Genomic DNA, 23,024 nt, shown 5'->3' with positions numbered 1-23,024 from the left:
CGCTTATCTTACTCACACAGCTACCTCATTGTGCCTCTTTTTTTCTTTGCGTCATGTGCTGTTTGGGGAGGGTTTTTTGGAAGGGACATCCTGCGTGACACTGCAGTGCCACTCCTAGATGGGCCCGGTGTTTGTGTCGGCCACTAGGGTCGCTTATCTTACTCACACAGCTACCTCATTGCGCCTCTTTTTTTCTTTGCGTCATGTGCTGTTTGGGGAGGGTTTTTTGGAAGGGACATCCTGCGTGACACTGCAGTGCCACTCCTAGATGGGCCCGGTGTTTGTGTCAGCCACTAGGGTCGCTTATCTTACTCACACAGCTACCTCATTGCGCCTCTTTTTTTCTTTGCGTCATGTGCTGTTTGGGGAGGGTTTTTTGGAAGGGACATCCTGCGTGACACTGCAGTGCCACTCCTAGATGGGCCCGGTGTTTGTGTCGGCCACTAGGGTCGCTTATCTTACTCACACAGCTACCTCCTTGCGCCTCTTTTTTTCTTTGCGTCATGTGCTGTTTGGGGAGGGTTTTTTGGAAGGGACATCCTGCGTGACACTGCAGTGCCACTCCTAGATGGGCCCGGTGTTTGTGTCGGCCACTAGGGTCGCTTATCTTACTCACACAGCTACCTCATTGCGCCTCTTTTTTTCTTTGCGTCATGTGCTGTTTGGGGAGGGTTTTTTGGAAGGGACATCCTGCGTGACACTGCAGTGCCACTCCTAGATGGGCCCGGTGTTTGTGTCGGCCACTAGGGTCGCTTATCTTACTCACACAGCTACCTCATTGCGCCTCTTTTTTTCTTTGCGTCATGTGCTGTTTGGGGAGGGTTTTTTAGAAGGGACATCCTGCGTGACACTGCAGTGCCACTCCTAGATGGGCCAGGTGTTTGTGTCGGCCACTAGGGTCGCTTAGCTTAGTCATCCAGCGACCTCGGTGCAAATTTTAGGACTAAAAATAATATTGTGAGGTGTGAGGTATTCAGAATAGACTGAAAATGAGTGGAAATGATGGTTTTTGAGGTTAATAATACTTTGGGATCAAAATGACCCCCAAATTCTATGATTTAAGCTGTTTTTTAGGTTTTTTGGAAAAAAACACCCGAATCCAAAACACACCTGAATCCGACAAAAAAAATTTGGTTAGGTTTTGCCAAAACGCGGTCGAACTCAAAACACGGCCGCGGAACCGAACCCAAAACCAAAACACAAAACCCAAAAAATTTCCGGCGCTCATCTCTAGTCTTTTCGCAATATTGTGAATCTTTCGTTCGCAATTTTGATAAGCTAAGTTTCACTCCCAGTAGGCGGCGGCTTAGCGTGTGTACTGCTGCGAAAAGCGGCTAGCGAGCGAACAACTCGGAATGAGGGCCCATGTACACTGCAGGGGAGGCAGATATAACATGTGCAGAAAGAGTTAGATTTGGGTGGGTTACTTTGTTTCTGTGCAGGGTAAATACTGGATGCTTTATTTTTACACTGCAAATTAGATTGCAGATTGAACACACCACACCCAAATCTCTCTCTCTCTGCACATGTTATATCTGCCTCCCCTGCAGTGCACATGGGTGGTCATTCCGAGTTGATCGCTCGTTATTTTTTTTTCGCAACGGAGCGATAAGTCGCTAATGCGCATGCGCAATGTCCGCAGTGCGACTGCGCCAAGTAAATTTGCTATGCAGTTAGGTATTTTACTCACGGCATTACGAGGTTTTTTCTTCGTTCTGGTGATCGGAGTGTGATTGACAGGAAGTGGGTGTTTCTGGGCGGAAACTGGCCGTTTTATGGGTGTGTGTGAAAAAACGCTACCGTTTCTGGGAAAAATGCGGGAGTGTCTGAAGAAACGGGGGAGTGTCTGGTAGAGATGAGCGGGTTCGGTTCCTCGGAATCCGAACCCGCCCGAACTTCATGTTTTTTTTCACGGGTCCGAGCGACTCGGATCTTCCCGCCTTGCTCGGTTAACCCGAGCGCGCCCGAACGTCATCATGACGCTGTCGGATTCTCGCGAGACTCGGATTCTATATAAGGAGCCGTGCGTCGCCGCCATTTTCACACGTGCATTGAGATTGATAGGGAGAGGACGTGGCTGGCGTCCTCTCCATTTAGATTAGAAGAGAGAGAGTGAGATTGATTTGAGACAGAGACACTTGATTTACTGGAGCTTAGGAGTACTGTAGAGAGTGCAGAGTTTAGTAGTGACTGACCACAGTGACCACCAGACAGTGCAGTTTTATTTAATATAATCCGTTCTATGCCTGAAAAAAACGATACACAGTGACTCAGTCACATACCATATCTGTGTGCACTGCTCAGCCCAGTGTGCTGCATCATCTATGTATATATCTGACTGTGCTCACACAGCTTATAATTGTGGGGGAGACTGGGGAGCAGTGCCAGTTATAGGTTATAGCAGGAGCCAGGAGTACATATTATTAAAATTATACAGTGCACACTTTTGCTGCAGGAGTGCCACTGCCAGTGTGACTGACCAGTGACCTGACCACACTGACCACCAGTATAGTTAGTAGTATACTATATTGTGATTGCCTGAAAAAGTTAAACACTCGTCGTGTGACTTGTGTGGTGGTTTTTTTTTTATTCTATAAAAAACTCATTCTGCTGACAGACAGTGTCCAGCAGGTCCGTCATTATATAATATATACCTGTCCGGCTGCAGTAGTGATATATATATATATTTTTTATATCATTATTTATCATCCAGTCGCAGCAGACACAGTACGGTAGTTCACGGCTGTAGCTACCTCTGTGTCGGCACTCGGCAGTCCGTCCATAATTGTATACCACCTACCCGTGGTTTTTTTTTCTTTCTTCTTTATACATACATACTACATCTCTTTATCAACCAGTCTATATTAGCAGCAGACACAGTACAGTAGTCCACGGCTGTAGCTACCTCTGTGTCGGCACTCGGCAGTCCATCCATAATTGTATACCACCTACCCGTGGTTTTTTTTTCTTTCTTCTTTATACATACATACTACATCTCTTTATCAACCAGTCTATATTAGCAGCAGACACTCCTAGATGGGCCCGGTGTTTGTGTCGGCCACTAGGGTCGCTTATCTTACTCACACAGTCAGCTACCTCATTGCGCCTCTTTTTTTCTTTGCGTCATGTACTGTTTGGGGAGGGTTTTTTGGAAGGGCCATCCTGCGTGACACTGCAGTGCCACTCCTAGATGGGCCCGGTGTTTGTGTCGGCCACTAGGGTCGCTTATCTTACTCACACAGTCAGCTACCTCATTGCGCCTCTTTTTTTCTTTGCGTCATGTGCTGTTTGGGGAGGGTTTTTTGGAAGGGACATCCTGCGTGACACTGCAGTGCCACTCCTAGATGGGCCCGGTGTTTGTGTCGGCCACTAGGGTCGCTTATCTTACTCACACAGCTACCTCATTGCGCCTCTTTTTTTCTTTGCGTCATGTGCTGTTTGGGGAGGGTTTTTTGGAAGGGACATCCTGTGTGACACTGCAGTGCCACTCCTAGATGGGCCCGGTGTTTGTGTCGGCCACTAGGGTCGCTTATCTTACTCACACAGCGACCTCGGTGCAAATTTTAGGACTAAAAATAATATTGTGAGGTGTGAGGTATTCAGAATAGACTGAAAATGAGTGTAAATTATGGTTTTTGAGGTTAATAATACTTTGGGATCAAAATGACCCCCAAATTCTATGATTTAAGCTGTTTTTTAGGGTTTTTTGAAAAAAACACCCGAATCCAAAACACACCCGAATCCGACAAAAAAAATTCGGTGAGGTTTTGCCAAAACGCGGTCGAACCCAAAACACGGCCGCGGAACCGAACCCAAAACCAAAACACAAAACCCGAAAAATTTCCGGCGCTCATCTCTAGTGTCTGGGCGAACGCTGGGAGTGTTTGTGACGTCAAACTAGGAACGAAACTGACTGAACTGATCGCAGTTGCCGAGTAAGTCTGGAGCTACTCAGAAACTGCTAAGAAATTTCTATTCGCAATTCTGCTAATCTTTCATTCGCAATTTTACTATGCCAAGATTCACTCCCAGTAGGCGGCGGCTTAGCGTGTGCAAAGCTGCTAAAAGCAGCTTGCGAGCGAACAACTCGGAATGACCACCATGGTTTTGCCCAACTGCTAACAAAATTCCTGCTGCGATCAACTTGGAATTACCCCCTGCTAGCGAGCGATCAACTCGGAATGACCCCCCATATGACAATCTGCCCTGGCGTGTTCTATTTGGCGGTGGTTTCTATTGGAAACCTCAGTCGATTAGAAGCTGTTCTATTAATATACATGTAATGGTTCTTTTATAAAAACAGCATTCACAGAAACAGACGAAGACCAATCCTGTCTGGTGAGAGACAGCATAGGAGTAATTCACCATAGCCCAATTGGATGATATTGCCTGTCAAAATCAATGCATTTACCTGCTGTTTCAGCCAACACACCTGTCTGAGGGCCTGAGGCTAGTCATTTGTTTTGCCCGCTGTGCCAGGGGTTTTATGGCTGTTTTCAAAACCCCTGCTTAATAAACTCGGGGTTTCTATTGTATTTTATCCTTTCTATGGTCTAAAATATTGATGGTGCATTGACGTGAAATTCTGTTCTATTCTATTGTAAAGTGTGGTTTGACAGCGGTTTTGCTCTTAATAAATCTGTGGATAGCAAAACTGCCGCCATCAAACCACCGGGGTTTAAAACTCACCACTTAATAAATGTAGCCCTTGGTCTAGTAGGGGGTAAATTATTTACTCTGACATTTGGGGGGCGCCACTGGCGTATATATATAATGGGTGCAGTGTGTGCACACGGGCCCCTGGTTCCTGAGGGGGCCCACACCGCACACATTGCACCCATTTCTTTTATGCTCACCTTTCCGGCATCCATCGGTGACTATGTGTGGGCCCCCTCCACTCCCGTAGCCGTCACCGCCGCTGCTAGCGCACTGAGCACTAGAGACTCTGGCACAGTGCCAGAGTCTACAGCGCATGCGCAGGACTCCGAAAAAATGACGTGGCGGACATTTTTTCAGAGTCCTGCGCATGCGCTGTAGACTCTGGCACTGTGCCAGAGTATCAGCGCTGAGAGCACTTGGAGCGGTGGTGACGGCTACAGGAGAGGAGGGGGCCCACACACGGAGTCTGCACACGGGTCCCCTCCTCTCTAGAAATGCCTCTGGGGGGCGTCCAGCACAGGGCAAGTCTGCCCCGCATGCCGAGTCATGCCCCCTGCAGACATGCAAAAGTATTGCATGGCGGCGATGCTTTCGCATGGTCCGAGTAGCTCCCTGACTATGCAGCCCAGCTGTGAAGGCAGATGACTAGCTACCCGACATGTTTTGGGTCGCAGCGGATGCATGTGACATCACACCGCCACCGTGACCTGCCCCAACAACAATCCGGACACACCTGCATTGTCCAGACCGCGACCCTTAGAAGGAGCGTCGACGCCCACAAAATGTGGCCTCGATGCCCCAGTCCCGCTCTCCCTCCAGGTCTTCAGAGCGCAGTTTAGGACCTTGCGCATGTGTGTACCGGCACATGTGCTCCATAGCGATTTTTGCACACTTGCGACGGGGTCTGAATTAGGCCCGTAGTGTGATGTTAGGCTAATAACTACTCAACTGTGTCAAAGAATTTCAGCCCCTTACACTAGGGCCCACTGAGATCTTCATAGCGTCTGAATACTGCCCCGTAGTCATATTAATGTGGTTTTAAAGGGAAAAATAATTTGGAGGTAGCGAGTGCTGTGATTTTTACACAGCAGCAGGATATATTGTCAGGGTTGGCAAAGTATCAGCGTGGAGGACGGAGTTTATTGCGATGTTCTTCCTCTGCCATTTGGACGTGTTCCTCTGTAGAGCGCTCTTATCACTCTACTTGCTATAAATTTATAGTTTTGTCCTTTAGCACTTGCAGTTCTCTTCCTTCTCAGTGACCGCTGGCTGGCAGTGTCCCTGTCAGTAACCTGTGTCAGAGACTGCGAGTCACGTCTCAGTTATTTAGCATTCATTGATATAGCGCCAGCATATTCTGTTGCGCTTTACAATAGGACTGTATGTTTCATTCCAGGATTATGCTGGGGCACCAGATTCATATACAGTACATCATACGTTAGATTACGGCAGATCACGGAAAAAAGTATCCAAACAATTTGCGGTATATCGGTCTCTGATAATTAAATGTCAGATTAAAAAATAATCTGTCCCACTGAGCCCCAACGCTGACAGTTACGCAGCAAATCCGTGGTAGAAATGGTCATCGGTGCGTTATCCATTGATGGTCACCATTGATGGTACCATTGATGGATAACCTCGATGGTGTGAAACCATCCGCAAGGTATCCGTCAATGGTTTCGCTCACCGATGGTCACCCCTGCCTTAGTGTGCAATGAGTTGCAGGCCAATCAGAGCCCAGGGGAGGACTACATGGGTACTGGGGGTGGAGCTAGGCTCTCTGCCCCGACAGCTTGGAGGAAGAAAAAAAAATTGATAGCTTGGTGTCATCAATGGCAGGAAACCATCTGATTTTTCCCACTGAGGGTTAGGCTGCGGGGAGGGAGGTTAGGGTTAGGCACCAGTGGGGGCAGTGTCTGATTGAAGAGCCACCCATGCGCGGCCAGCGGACAGTTGGGAGGTATGTAAGCATAGACCAACATTGTTCTTCCTATACTATGTATTTATGAGCTGGAAATGTAAATGGACATGAATTCCATTTGATGTTAGATTGAGACATCACATCCCTTATCCCCCTATTTAGACTGTTACGGTTGGCACCAGTGCGATATCCCCCTTAACAGTTCTCCCCTGCCAGAAACCAATGGCTGCTGCACATCAGCCTCCCTGGGCCCTCTGCAGCGCAACACCCAGGGATAATCCTGAGAATATTCTAATAACTGGATCCCATTAGATTGTTTTATTGCTATGATTTACAAAAAAAAAAAAAATAGAGCAAGATCCACAATACTTGTAAAAATGACAAAGGGAAAGGAAACAGTGATTTCTAAAGCCAGACCCCTTATACGTGTATTTTACTAGCATTAAAAATCTAGCATCTGAATGTGCTTTTCCTTTGCGATGCCCTGGTAGAAAAACCTGTGCCTCTTGCATTTATGTGACCCCCCCCCCCAAGATAAAAGTTTCCTGCCCAGCATAATTGCCACCTATTGCAACCCTTCTTGCCTACTCCAGGAGAGGACATCCCCCCCCCCCCCCATATTGGCCCAACCCCTCCTCTTAAAGCCACAATTTGCATCATTATACAATAGGGAGTGGGGTTACATGGAATAATGACCCTGCCCCTACTGTTAAAATCTGCAATTTGAGGTACCAGGAGGATAGGTTAATCTATCGGGAGACCACGAGAGCTCCCCCAAAATCGTGGGTCTCCCGGAGCTTCCGGTAAGTGGTGGCAAGTATGCTTGTAGCTTGTGCATTCCCTAGTATTCTGTATTGGAGATTGTCAGAGCACGAATCTGCTCTCCTGTTGTTACATCTGTTTGATATTATTAATAAATAGTCTGTTAATAATTAATGGGAATTGTAACCTCTGCTCTACAGTACTCTACAGTATATATAAACTGTGGCAGAGTCTTAGCAAACACTCTTATCAGGTTTCTTCTACTACCTGGGACCTTTTCCTACAGGTCACAGTATCACCTTGATCATATCTACAGTCAGTCTCAGCTGGCTGTGTGCAGCTCTCTGAAGCTGGACAGGTTCTCCGTGAGGGTTCCCAAGCTGTTCAGTGCTAGTTCTACAAGGGCATTCGGATTCTGCCAGGATTCAGGTGTTGGTATCATGACCGCCGGGATCCTGACAGCCAGGAAACTAACTGTTTCCCTTCCATTCATGGTCTTCCCCCTGGGTGCATAGATCTCTGGAGCCAGGACTCAGGTCCATATCATCAAACTGTTAAAACAAAAAAAAGCTGGATCCTCCAAAACAGCCTGATTCATAGTCATATCACACACACTAAGGGGAAGTTTCTGAGTCGGACCACTGATATGTGTTTGGCTGCGGCAGCCTACTTACCACCCTAAGTTAAAACGAGAATCCCTCCGTATATACTGAAAATCGAGTACTCCCTCGAGTACTCTTCCCTTGACTAAAAAACTCGGATTTAAAGACTGAATCTATGGTTTGGGATTGCATGTAGGTACCTACCTCGTAATTTCAGGTGCCAGTTCACTCATGAGAGCGTATGGGGCTAATTCAGATGTGGTTGGAGTTACCTCCTTGGAAGCAGCAGTGATAGCGCTGTATGGCGATGCAGCAGGTGGCGTCTACGACAAGCAACCTGCGTCCTAGGACACAGGCATCGGATCACACATCCACCATTGGGCATCCAGGAAATCTCTGTCCGTTCTGACAGGCTGCTGCTGTCCTGCTTCCTACATCGCAGGACCTGTTCACGCATGTGCAGAATGGATCCTCCACATGCGCAAAGTACCGCACATGGGGGGTCATTCCGAGTTAATCGTAGCCGTGGTAAATTTAGCACATCTACGATCATGTTCCCAGACATGCGAGGGGACGCCCAGCACAGGGCTAGCCCGCTCCGCATGTCTGTCCAGCCCCTTCCCCCCCGCACAAGTACAAAAGCATCGCCCAGCGGCAATGTTTTTGTACTTGTTGAGTAACTCCCGGCCAGCGCAGCTCCTGCGGCTGGCCGGGAGTTGCTCGTCGCTGCCCCTGGTCGCAGCGGCTGTGTGTGACGTCACACAGCCGCTGCGGCCCGCCCCCCGCAAGGTCCAGCCACGCCTGCGTCGGCCGGACCGCACCCCCAAAACGGTGGCCAAACCCGCCGTGCCGCCCCCTCTCCCGCCCAGCGACTGCCTCTGCCTGTCAATCAGGCAGAGGCAATCGCTAGGGAACGACGGCCTTCAGCCGTCTAGCATGCGCCAGTGCACTGCGGCACCGGCGCATGCGCAGTTCCGATTCAATCGCGATAAACTGCAGCGAGCGATCGGGTCGGAATGACCCCCATTGGTACTTGCATATTAAGTAGCAGATCCGACGGGATCTGAATGATGCTCTTGCTGAGGTGACCAAAATTGACTGGAAATTATGGGAAATTATTGTTATTGATGGTAATAATACTACAGGTTGAGTCTCCCTTATCCAAAATGCTTGGGACCAGAGGTATTTTGGATATGGGATTTTTCCGTATTTTGGAATAATTGCATACCATAATGAGATATCATGGTGATGGGACCTAAAGCTAAGCACAAAATACATTTATGTTACATATACACCTTATACACACAGCCTGCAGGTCATTTAATACAATATTTTTTTAATAACTTTGTGTATTAAACAAAGTTTGTGTACATTGAGCCATCAAAAAACAAAGCTTTCACTATCTCACTCTCACTCAAAAAAGTCCATATTTTGGAATATTCCGTATTTCGGAATATTTGGATATGGGATACTCAACCTGTATATGAAAAACAACAGGTCCAAGTTACTTTTTTTAAAGAAATCCAAAACCAAAACACTTAGGGGTGATTTTGCAAAAAAAAAATAAAATAAAAATGGCTATGATTTAGAACCAAAACCAAAACAGGGGGCTGCAAACATCTCTACTTAGCAGCACTATGGGGGTGATTCCGAGTTGTTCGCTCGCTAGCAGATTTTAGCAGCATTGCACACGATAAGCCGCCGCCCTCAGGGAGTGTATCTTAGCTTAGCAGAATAGCGAACGAAAGATGCGCAGAATTGCGATTAGAAATTTCTTAGCAGTCTCTGAGTAGCTCCAAACCTACTCACAGATTGCGATCAGCTCAGGCCGTTTCGTTCCTGGTTTGACGTCACTCACACGCCCAGCGTTCGGCCAGCCACTCCCCCGTTTCTCCAGACACTTCCGCATTTTTCTCTGATGCCTGTGTTTTTCCGCACACTCCCAGAAAACGGCCAGTTTCTGCCCAGAAACACCCACTTCCTGTCAATCACACTCCGAATACTTCAACGATGAAAATTTTTCGTTCGGACGTGAGTAAATCTACTAAGTTTTGTGCTAAAATACTTAGCGCATGCGCACTGCGTACCATGCGCATGCGCATTTTTGCCTTAATCGCTCCGTTGCGAAAATCGGCAACGAGCGAACAACTCGGAATGACTCCCTATGGAAGATGCCTTGTTTTGTTTTTGTTTTTTTTGGGGGGGGGGGGAGAGCGGGAGGCTTTGTATGCTTCAGTCTCGGTGTTTCCAAAATATGTTTCTGTGTACTTCATGGTTGTATAAATATTGGAGCAAGGTCTTCTTCAAATACGGCACCGCTGGGCAGGGTCGGTGCTCATTTTGATTGTTCCTTTGTCTTACTTTGAAGACATCAGTTTAATCTTGGCGTTTCCGCTCACCAAGGAGCCTTATAGAGAACATCACAGTACACCTCTGTAAAGTGGAGTTTTGTGTCTCATTTATTTCTGAGTGAAAAGGGCGTTTCCTTGTCAGCACTTTTCTGTCTTCTAGAGCTGCTCCGTTCTCCAAAAACAAAAGTTACCCACAATCCAGTGACAGAGAGGAGATAACAGGACCCTGACATGCGACGTAGGCTTTATTACATTCAGGCAGAGTGGCAGAAGGTGGGCGGAATGTTCAGAGATTCGGTCCATCTGATAAATACGGAGTCCAGTCCGCTCAGCTGGAGGATTGTAAAACTTCAAAAACTTTAATGAGTTTTATGTCCATACACTAGGGCCAGTATTTACTAAAAATCCGAGTTTTGCCGATTTGTGTTTTTTTTTCTAAGTCCCAATCCGGGAATTCACTAAGCAGAAAACTCAGTGGGGTATATTTACTAAGGTCCCGATTTTGACCGAGATGCCGTTTTTTCATCAAAGTTTCATCTCGGTAATTTACTAAGCAATAATCACGGCAGTGATGAGGGCATTCGTAATATTTTGGAAGTCCTAGGAAAAAATCACGAATCAATACACCATCGGTCAAATACGCCTGCAATTTGCTAGAAATCGGGAATTTACTAAAAAGTGCAAAACACAAACACTGCCGACAATAGCCAAACACTGCCGTGATAAAATACAAATCGTGAAAAAGTGCTAAAAAAAAACAGACCTGCTTTTTTATCCCGTGTTTGTAGGAAGGGGGGGGAAATGTTCTAAATTTTCGGAATAAAAATTGCGTGGGGTCCCCCCTCCTAAGGCAAATCAGCCTCGGGCTCTTTGAGCCGATCCTGGTTGCAGAAATATGGGAAAAAAATTGTCAAAGTCAGAAAAATATCACTATGCACACTGCCATATTTGCACCTCATACATGTCCGCTCTGCGCATGCGTACGCTCTCCCGTGCGTGCGCATACCCGCTGTTACGTGCACCCGCAGGCGCACGGGATGTGCATTTACGGTAGAGTTTATGTGTGCGTAGCGTGCGACTCAATCGTTACATATTTTAACCATATAATGTATTTTGTAGATCATGGTCCCTTTGATAGATTCTGAAAGTTTAGTTAATATAGCATGTTCATGGACAGAGAGATCCCTCTTTGTTTGATACGAAGGGTCAGACAGGGGTCATATAGTGGTGTTTAGTATCCATCGGAAGAGTATTTAATTAGCAATATTCCGGTGTTGGTTTGAAGCTGATTGATCGCTCGTGCGAATAGTTATGGACATAAGAAGTTTATGTCCATTTACTATTATTTGCACTTACTTATCCATGCGGCGGGAAACCTAGTTTCCCACCCACCTGAGCAGTTGGAAATGGTTCTCATTGCTGATAATCGGGAGCTGGATATCGAGGCGCATACGATCGTTCCCCTTGTGCGTAAGTTTTCTCCGCAATCATATTGTCTTTCTTGTTATTCTGAGCCATATCTCTCTATCTCTCTCTCTCCCTCTCTCTCTCTTCTCCTCTTTCTCTCTCGCATTCCCTTAAACGTAATAGTATTGTATTGTATTTCCTGTGTAGTTATCTGGTTAGTTAGTCTATGTTATATTGTAGTGTATGACTTGTACTGTATTATTCTTTTTGCAAGTATAACACTCATATAAGGCGTTAGACCCTAAGCCCGGTAGTTGTGTATTTCTTATAGTGTTAAGTATTCTCAGAGCGTCGGTGACGCTCGAACAGCTTTTAAGTTAATAAGGTTACATTGTGTTGCATCTACACCCTATCTCTACACTAAGGTTTTACTGCATATTACATTGTTTATGGTTTAGATATAAAGGTTTAACATTGTGAGCGTCTGCGCCGCTGGTGATCTCCTCGTGGTCCCGAGCGTCCGCTACGCTATAGCGAACCATTACGTTAGTCAGCAGCCAATAGCGTGCCTGCCTGTGATCTCTTGGCCGTGAGCGAACGTGACGCTTGAGCATCTCGACCACGGCTAAGCGATTGTTACGCAACGTGCGTACCCTTACGGTACTCCATACGTCAATAGCGTACAGTGTTCTTAGACCTCTTAAAGGGTTTTAAATAAGATAAATATTTAGCTTTATCAATTGGCGGCTCGTCCAGTCATTCACATATCTCTGCTAGGTAATTTCAGCAGACATTATCCATCAGCAAAGGGCGGGAGATCATATTCCTCGTAGTGCTGTCTGGATAAGCGTCTGCTTCGCTTAGTAAAGGGTGCTGAGGGAATCCGGAACCGGAGGTAAGAACAACACGCTAGTGTCTTTTAAAACTGTTTTTCTCTATCGTCCTAAGTGGATGCTGGGGTTCCTGAAAAGACCATGGGGAATAGCGGCTCCGCAGGAGACAGGGCACAAAAGTAAAGCTTTTACAGGTCAGGTGGTGTGTACTGGCTCCTCCCCCCATGACCCTCCTCCAGACTCCAGTTAGATTTTTGTGCCCGGCCGAGAAGGGTGCAATTCTAGGTGGCTCTCATAAAGAGCTGCTTAGAGAGTTTAGCTTAGGTTTTTTATTTTACAGTGATTCCTGCTGGCAACAGGATCACTGCAACGAGGGACAGAGGGGAGAAGAAGTGAACTCACCTGCGTGCAGGATGGATTGGCTTCTTGGCTACTGGACATGAAGCTCCAGAGGGACGATCACAGGTACAGCCTGGATGGTCACCGGAGCCACGCCGCCGGCCCCCTCACAGATGCTGAAGCAAGAAGAGGTCCAGAATCGGCGGCTGAAGACTCCTGCAGTCTTCTTAAGGTAGCGCACAGCACTGCAGCTGTGCGCCATTTTCCTCTCAGCACACTTCACACGGCAGTCACTGAGGGTGCAGGGCGCTGGGGGGGGGGGCGCCCTGGGAGGCAAATGAAAACCTTTAAAAAGGCTAAAAATACCTCACATATAGCCCCAGAGGCTATATGGAGATATTTACCCCTGCCTAAATGTACTAAATAGCGGGAGACGAGCCCGCCGGAAAAGGGGCGGGGCCTATCTCCTCAGCACACGGCGCCATTTTCTGTCACAGCTCCGCTGGTCAGGAAGGCTCCCAGGTCTCTCCCCTGCACTGCACTACAGAAACAGGGTATAACAGAGAGGGGGGGCAAAATAAATGGCAATATATTAATATAAAAGCAGCTATAAGGGAGCACTTAATCATAAGGCTATCCCTGTCATATATAGCGTTTTTTGGTGTGTGCTGGCAGACTCTCCCTCTGTCTCCCCAAAGGGCTAGTGGGTCCTGTCTTCGTATAGAGCATTCCCTGTGTGTCTGCTGTGTGTCGGTACGTGTGTGTCGACATGTATGAGGACGTTATTGGTGTGGAGGCGGAGCAATTGCCAAATATGAGGATGTCACCTTCTAGGGGGTCGACACCAGAATGGATGCCTTTATTTGTGGAATTACGGGATAGCGTCAACTCGCTTAAGCAGTCGTTTGCCGACATGAGGCGGCCGGACACTCAATTAGTGCCTGTCCAGGCGCCTCAAACACCGTCAGGGGCTGTAAAACGCCCCTTGCCTCAGTCGGTCGACACAGACCCAGACACAGGCACTGATTCCGGTGGTGAAGGTGACGAATCAACCGTATTTTCCAGTAGGGCCACACGTTATATGATTTTGGCAATAAAGGAGATGTTACATTTAGCTGATACTACAGGTACCACTAAACAGGGTATTATGTGGGGTGTGAAAAAACTACCAGTAGTTTTTACCGAATCAGAAGAATTAAATGACGTGTGTGATGAAGCGTGGGGTGCCCCGATAAAAAACTGCTAATTTCAAAGAAGTTATTGGCTTTATACCCTTTCCCGCCAGAGGTTAGGGAGCGCTGGGAAACACCTCCTAGGGTGGACAAAGCGCTAACACGCTTATCAAAACAAGTGGCGTTACCCTCTCCTGAGACGGCCGCACTTAAAGATCCATCAGATAGGAGGATGGAAAATATCCAAAAAGGTATATACACACATGCAGGTGTTATACTACGACCAGCTATTGCGACTGCCTGGATGTGCAGTGCTGGGGTAGTTTGGTCAGAGTCCCTGATCGAAAATATTGATACCCTGGACAGGGACAATATTTTACTGTCGTTAGAACAAATAAAGGATGCATTTCTTTATATGCGTGATGCACAGAGAGATATCTGCACACTGGCATCACGGGTAAGTGCTATGTCCATTTCGGCCAGAAGAGCTTTATGGACACGACAGTGGACAGGCGATGCGTAGAGGAGTTATTTGGGGTCGGTCTATCGGATTTGGTGGCCACGGCTACGGCCGGGAAATCCACCTTTCTACCTCAAGTCACTCCCCAACAGAAAAAGGCACCGACCTTTCAACCGCAGCCCTTTCGTTCCTTTAAAAATAAGAGAGCAAAGGGCTATTCATATCTGCCACGAGGCAGAGGACGAGGGAAGAGACAGCAACCGGCAGCTCCTTCCCAGGAACAGAAGCCCTCCCCGGCTTCTACAAAAGCCTCAGCATGACGCTGGGGCTTCGCAAGCGGACTCGGGGGCGGTAGGCGGTCGTCTCAAGAATTACAGCGCGCAGTGGGCTCACTCGCAGGTAAATCCCTGGATCCTGCAGATAATATCTCAGGGGTACAGGTTGAAATTAGAGACAGAGCCACCTCGCCGTTTCCTGAAGTCTGCTTTACCAACGTCCCCCTCAGAAAGGGAGACGGTTTTGGAAGCCATTCACAAGCTGTATTCTCAGCAGGTGATAGTCAAGGTACCTCTTCTACAACAAGGGAAGGGGTATTATTCCACTCTTTTTGTGGTACCGAAGCCGGATGGCTCGGTAAGGCCTATTCTAAATCTGAAGTCCTTGAACCTGTACATAAAGAAGTTCAAGTTCAAGATGGAGTCACTCAGAGCAGTGATAGCGAACCTGGAAGAAGGGGACTTTATGGTATCCTTGGACATCAAGGATGCGTATCTCCACGTTCCAATTACCCCTCACACCAGGGGTACCTCAGGTTCGTTGTACAAAACTGTCACTATCAGTTTCAGACGCTGCCGTTTGGTTTGTCCACGGCACCTCGGGTCTTTACAAAGGTAATGGCCGAGATAATATTTCTTCTTCGAAGAAAAGGCGTATTAATTATCCCATACTTGGACGATCTCCTAATAAGGGCAAGGTCCAGAGAACAGCTAGAGATGGGTTTAGCACTATCTCAAGAGGTGCTAAAGCAGCACGGATGGATTCTGAATATTCCAAAATCCCAATTAATGCCGACAACTCGTCTGCTGTTCCTGGGGATGATTCTGGACACAGTTCAGAAAAAGGTTTTTCTTCCCGAAGAAAAAGCCAAGGAGTTATCTGACCTGGTCAGGAACCTCCTAAAACCAGGAAAGGTGTCTGTACATCAATGCACAAGAGTCCTGGGAAAAAATGGTAGCTTCTTACGAAGCAATCCCTTTCGGCAGATTCCATGCAAAGGGATCTGTTGGACAAATGGTCAGGGTCGCATCTTCAGATGCACCTGCGGATAACCCTGTCGCCGAGGACAAGGGTATCCCTTCTGTGGTGGTTGCAGGAGGCTCATCTATTGGAGGGCCGCAGATTCGGCATGCAGGATTGGATCCTGGTGACCACGGATGCCAGCCTGAGAGGCTGGGGAGCAGTCACACAGGGAAGAAATTTCCAGGGAGTGTGGTCGAGCCTGAAAAAGTCTCTTCACATAAGCATTCTGGAACTAAGAGCAATCTACAATGCTCTAAGCCAGGCGGAACCTCTGCTTCAAGGAAGACCGGTGTTGATCCAGTCGGACAACATCACGGCAGTCGCCCATGTAAACAGACAGGGCGGCACAAGAAGCAGGAGGGCAATGGCAGAAACTGCCAGGATCCTTCGCTGGGCGGAGAATCACGTGATAGCACTGTCAGCAGTATTCATCCCGGGCGTGGACAACTGGGAAGCAGACTTCCTCAGCAGACACGACCTTCACCCGGGAGAGTGGGGACTTCATCCAGAAGTTTTCCACATGCTATTAAACCGTTGGGTAAAACCAATGGTGGACATGATGGCGTCTCGCCTCAACAAAACACTGGACAGGTATTGCGCCAGGTCAAGAGATCCGCAGGCAATAGCTGTGGACGCGCTGGTAACACCTTGGGTGTACCAGTCGGTATATGTGTTTCCTCCTCTGCCTCTCATACCAAAGGTATTGAGGATTATACGGCAAAGAGGAGTAAGACTAGTGGCTCCGGATTGGCCAAGAAGGACTTGGTACCCGGAACTTCAAGAGATGGTCACGGACGATCCGTGGCCTCTACTTCTGAGAAGGGACCTGCTTCAGCAGGGTACTTGTCTTTTTCAAGACTTACCGCGGCTGCGTTTGACGGCATGGCGTTTGAATGCCAGATCCTAAAAGGAAAAGGCATTCCAGAAGAAGTCATTCCTACCTTGATAAAGGCAAGGAAGGAAGTCACCGCGAAGCATTATCGCCGTATTTGGCGAAAATATGTTGCGTGGTGCGAGCAGCGGAGTGCTCCGATGGAGGAATTTCAACTGGGTCGTTTTCCTACATTTCCTGCAATCAGGATTGTCTATGGGTCTCAAATTGGGATCTATTAAGGTTCAAATTTCGGCCCTATCAATATTCTTCCAAAAAGAATTGGCCTCAGTCCCTGAGGTCCAGATTTTTATCAAAGGAGTACTGCATATACAGCCTCCTGTGGTGCCTAAGGTGGCACCGTGGGATCTAAATGTAGTTTTAGATTTCCTCAAATCCAATTGGTTTGAACCACTAAAGAATGTGGATTTGAAATATCTCACATGGAAAGTGACTATGTTACTGGCCCTGGCTTCGGCCGGGAGAGTATCTGAACTGGCGGCTTTGTTTTATAAAAGCCCTTATTTAATTTTCCATTCGACATAGGGCAGAGCTGCGGACGCGTCCGCATTTTCTCCCTAAGGTGGTATCAGCGTTTCACCTGAACCAGCCTATTGTAGTGCCTGCGGCTACAGACGACTTGAAGGACTCCAAGTTGTTGGACGTTGTCAGAGCCTTAAAAATATACATTTAAAGGACGGCTGGAGTCAGAAAATCTGACTCGCTGTTTATACTGTATGCACCCAACAAGTTGGGTGCACCTGCTTCTAAGCAGTCGATTGCTCGTTGGATTTGTAACAAAATTCAACTTGTACATTCTGTGGCAGGCCTGCCACAGCCTAAATCTGTTAAGGCCCATTCCGCAAGGAAGGTGGGCTCATCTTGGGCGGCTGCCCGAGGGGTCTCGGCATTACAACTCTGCCGAGCAGCTACGTGGTCAGGGGAGAACACGTTTGTAAATTTTTACAAATTTGATACCCTGGCAAAGGAGGACCTGGAGTTCTCTCATTCGGTGCTGCAGAGTCATCCGCACTCTCCCGCCCGTTTGGGAGCTTTGGTATAATCCCCATGGTCTTTTCAGGAACCCCAGCATCCACTTAGGACGATAGAGAAAATAAGAATTTACTTACCGATAATTCTATTTCTCGGAGTCCGTAGTGGATGCTGGGCGCCCATCCCAAGTGCGGATTATCTGCAATACTTGTACATAGTTATTGTTAACTAATTCGGGTTATTGTTTAGGAAGCCATCTTTCAGAGGCTCCTCTGTTATCATACTGTTAACTGGGTTTAGATCACAAGTTGTACGGTGTGATTGGTGTGGCTGGTATGAGTCTTACCCGGGATTCAAAATCCTCCCTTATTGTGTACGCTCGTCCGGGCACAGTACCTAACTGGAGTCTGGAGGAGGGTCATGGGGGGAGGAGCCAGTACACACCACCTGACCTGTAAAAGCTTTACTTTTGTGCCCTGTCTCCTGCGGAGCCGCTATTCCCCATGGTCTTTTCAGGAACCCCAGCATCCACTACGGACTCCGAGAAATAGAATTATCGGTAAGTAAATTCTTATTATTTCTATCTTGCGTACGCACACACGCATATCTGCATTTCTTTTTCGTGTATTTTCATATATCACTCTCCTGTTTGCCATTTTATAATTGATAAACGTGCTAAAAGAGATTTGTCGCTATTTCATAGTTAAAGTGTAAAAGTAATATATTAAGGGATAAATTGTAAAGCACACACGCAGCTCTACCTAAAGGTACAAGGAGAGATTGGTGTGGTGCTCGGTAGATGATCGAGGATCATCTACATTGATAAACGTGTTAGTTGTGTTACGGTGGACATTGGCTTTGTGTACACGTGTCTCTAACAAAGGGCTGAGACTCGCGTACGCAAAGGCCGACGCACGCAGCGTAAATTACGCAACGGAGCGTCCGGGTACGCCCACGTAACTCAAATCACACGCTAGTGTTATTTTAACAGGCGAAGAGGTGGCAACGCGATAAATAGCGCAAGTCTATTTTTAGTGTCCGAAATTTAGACTAACAGATCCTTCTCCAAATTTACAACACATCTGGTCTAAAGAAAAAATTTCTGCGCAGAAATAGAAATAGAAACAAAAGTGTACATGTGGTGAGTGAGTGTTTTACATATAAGTTTATACAATTTTGAGGTTGAACCACAAAGAAGTCGAGTTCTTGTGAGGTACATGCATGTAAGTGACGTACATGGTGGCTAGGGAGGCATCCCTTGGTTAAACATAAAATTTGAGCATTAGAGTGTAGCAGACCAGGAGGTCACACTGTAGCAGCAGACCAGGAGGTCTTTTAACAAGACCAGGAGGTCCAGTTACAGCAGACTAAGAAGTCCGCTATAGAGACGAGTAGCACAACACCAGGAAGGGTTGGTGCGGAACCCATATAGGCCATAAAGCTCTGGCTGAAGGAATTCGCAGACGAAATTTTCGATTCCGCTGGTCGCTCCGTACATAAGATTAGTTGCTTATGTACTGAACGATTGTACCGCACGTAATTGTGTGCATTAGTTAGTCTGACCAGTGCCATTTGTGTACAAACTGGTCATAAACACTATTTGTACATTCTAACGTGATTTGTGTAAATTTTTTTATTTTAAGGGAAGTTCGCTGGTCACTCAGGAACTATCCAGCAACCAATAGTTACTGGAAAGAGTAAGTGTTCTGCGGATAACCCTCGCATGTTCCAGTAAATAGAGGTTCAGGTCGCAGGGGCCCTGGGTCGAGTACGCCAGCACTAGAGCAGTGTGTAGGTCGTATTGGTCGGCGTGGGCGAGTGAGTGGGGTACTCGGTAAACCGCCACCGTCAGCCTATCTTGAACATTTTGGTTTTGTAAGGGTTCGCTGAAGACCCTGATTGAAGGTCAGAGGTGGTGAAAGCAACGCCTACAGGTATGGGGGCCAATTGTTCAGGTAGGGGGCGATCAACCTCGGTTTGGGTTGATTCAGTGAACCGACCAGTCGGGTCGGCAAGGTACGTAATGTGTGAAAAATACGGTTCACACACAGAGGTTTTATGTGATGAATGGGAGAGAATGACTGTACATGACGGGGAGAAATTCCCAAGAGTAGGTAGCTTTAGCCCAGAAGTGTTACAAAATCTAAGGAGGAGGATATGTCTCATTACATCAACAAAGAGACGAATCAAACATTATGATTATTTGCAGTTATGGCAACAGGAGGGTGAAATACAGAGAGGATTGGCTCAGGCGGCGGGATCTAACCCTATCAGGAAACTGATAGCCACGGCCCCGCCACCACCTTACATAACGGGAGAGAAACTGGTTGCGGAGAATGACGCACTAGGGTGTAACAAACAAACACTTAGCAACTGTGTAAATGTTAATAAGTTAACCAATGCAAGTATTAACCCGTGCAAGTTGTACCCTGTTTTGAACTTTCCCCAGAAGTGTGATCAAGAGGACGAATCGGCAACAATATCAGCGCTCTCTCTAGCAGCCACCATAGCAGAGACAACAGTAGGCACGGCTCCACCCCCGAGATTAGTAACAAAGGCCCCTAGTGGAGGGATAGGTGAGGTCGTATCAACGGGTAAGTACGGCACCATACACTATGCTGAAACTGTTTCACCACAGGCTGTAGAATCTACACAGAATGATGTTGTTAGACTTAATCCTGTTAGGGTAATAGCAGTGCCAAATGGGAAAACGGACACTTCAGGAGTCACTCCTGTTAGGAACATTGCCATGTACAGCCCGTTTTCCCGAATGGAATTAAGAACCATAGTGTCTGAATTCCCTGACCCTAGGAAAGATTTAGTTGCTAGCCAAAAATACATCAGAGACCTAGGGAACACTTTAGAGCCAAATAACAAAGACTGGCAGATATTGCTGAGGGCATGTTTACCTTCTAATGTCGACGCAGCTCAATTTTTAGCTGACTGTGGATTAGATCAGGATGTACCTCTTACAGATGTGTACAACAAAGATAATGTAAAAAGAATAAGTTTACAGTTAAAGGAGTATTTCCCAGCTGTAGTTAAATGGAACAAGATATTCTCCATTAAACAAAAGGAGTCAGAAACAGCTGCAGAATATTTTCACAGGGCATTATTAGAGATGGCAAAATACACAGGCATAGAGGACATTAAAACAAACATAAACCATCGAGAAGTAGCAGTATCTGTACTAATGGATGGTTTAAAAGAAGCATTAAAGACAAGGGTACAGACCACGCAACCATGTTGGCGAGGTCTGTCGGTGGCTACTTTGAGAGAGGCTGCTATTGATCACGACCGGAATATCACCAGACACAGGGAACTACAAGGTGATAAATTAATGGCCGTAAGTATACAGGCCCTGACCACAAGGCAGCCTTTGTATAAATCACCAAACCCTGTGGGTAAGTCAAATGTGGTAACTTGTTATTCTTGTCATAGACAGGGACACATGGCACGAGACTGTAGAGTGAAAAATTCACAAAACTCATACCAACCCCCTAGACAACGACACGACACACGACATTGGGATCAGGGTCCGCAGAAACGGAGTTATGAGCAACATGCAGGGGAAACAAAAAGATACCCCCCAAACAGAGACTGGCAAGCCTCTGGTAGTTCCCATTTAACCCCTTCACAAGTAGTTGCTGCCAGCGGGATTCAGGGAGGTCACCATACCCAATAGGGGTGTGGCCATACCTGTAATCTGCAGCCAGTAAAATTGATTGCAAGTCTTGGAAGTGAACCCGAAATTGCAATTAATGTAGCTGGTAAATCATTAAACTTTCTTGTAGATACGGGGGCGGCCAAATCAGTGATAAATTCGACAGTGGGCATGAGAACCACTGGTAAGACAATTCCAGCCATGGGAGTAACGGGAGTAGTCCAGCATTACCCTGTTAGCAAACCAGCCAAGATTACAATAGGGCCTTTACATACCAAGCATTCCTTTTTGCTGGCTGCATCGGCACCGACTAATCTCCTGGGAAGAGACTTATTGTGTAAAATGGGGTGCGTCATTTATTGTACTCCCGAAGGTGTATTCTTGGACATACCTGAGAATCACGCTCAGGAAGTGCGAGACATGTTAGACTCCCCATCAAAATTAATGTCACATACCATTATGACAAATAGGACTCCCTCCCAGGTAGAAGAAATGACATCCCAGATACCAGAGTCACTTTGGACTAAAGATGGACAGGACACTGGATTAATGGCAAACGTAGCTCCGGTAGTTGTACAATTAAAAGATGGTAGGATAGCTCCAAAAATCCCACAGTACCCTCTGAAGCCAGAGGTGGAGTTAGGAGTGTATCCCGTAATAGAGCGCTTGCTACAACAGGGCATTCTGGTAAGAACATCCAGCACTGCCAATAGTCCCATCTTCCCTATGAAAAAGAGTGGGGGGAGGGGTTACCGGCTAGTGCAGGATCTAAGGGGGATTAACAAAATAGTTGAGAGTCAGTTCCCCGTAGTGCCAAATCCAGCTGTCATCCTTATGCAAATCCCTCCCACTGCGAAATTTTTCACTGTTATTGACCTCTGCTCCGCTTTCTTTTCGGTACCTCTGCACCCTGACAGCCAATATTTGTTCGCATTTACATACAGAGGAGTCCAATACACATGGACTCGATTACCACAAGGTTTCATAGATAGTCCAAGTATATTTTCTCAGGCTTTGCATGATTGTTTACAGTCTTTCCAACCAGGGAGTGGATCAATATTGATACAGTACGTGGATGATTTACTCCTGTGTTCAGATTCATTGGAAGCATCCCTGAAGTATACGAAACAGCTCCTGTTTCATCTTTCAGACACAGGACACAAGGTTTCCAAAGACAAGTTACAATTATGCCAAACTAAAGTAAAATATTTGGGACACTGTCTAACACAAGGACTGAGACACCTGACCGCTGATAGAATTCAAGCAATTAGAGACATGACTCTGCCACAAACCCAGCAACAGATCAGAACGTTTTTAGGAATGTGTGGGTATTGCCGTAACTGGATCCCAGGATTTTCCATTCTAGCGTTACCTTTGCAGGAGATGGTCTCCTCAAACAAGCCTGATCGGATTTCGCATACAGACGAGTCCGAAATGGCATTTGAGAGACTTAAACAGTGCCTAACGCAGGCACTAGCATTAGGTATGCCAGACTATGGGAAACCCTTTGAGCTGTACGGAACAGAAAGTGCTGGTTGCGCGGCAGGCGTCCTAACCCAAAAGCACGGTGATGCCAGCAGGCCAGTAGCATACTACAGCGCTCAGCTAGACACGGTAGCGCGATCCCTCCCCACATGCTTGCGAAGCGTTGCTGCGATAGCATTGCTAGTAACGAAAAGCGAAGATGTAGT

The sequence above is a fragment of the Pseudophryne corroboree genome, chromosome 4, assembly GCF_028390025.1.
Source record: "Pseudophryne corroboree isolate aPseCor3 chromosome 4, aPseCor3.hap2, whole genome shotgun sequence".
NCBI lineage: Eukaryota > Metazoa > Chordata > Amphibia > Anura > Myobatrachidae > Pseudophryne > Pseudophryne corroboree.
Note: the sequence above shows the minus strand (reverse complement) of the source record.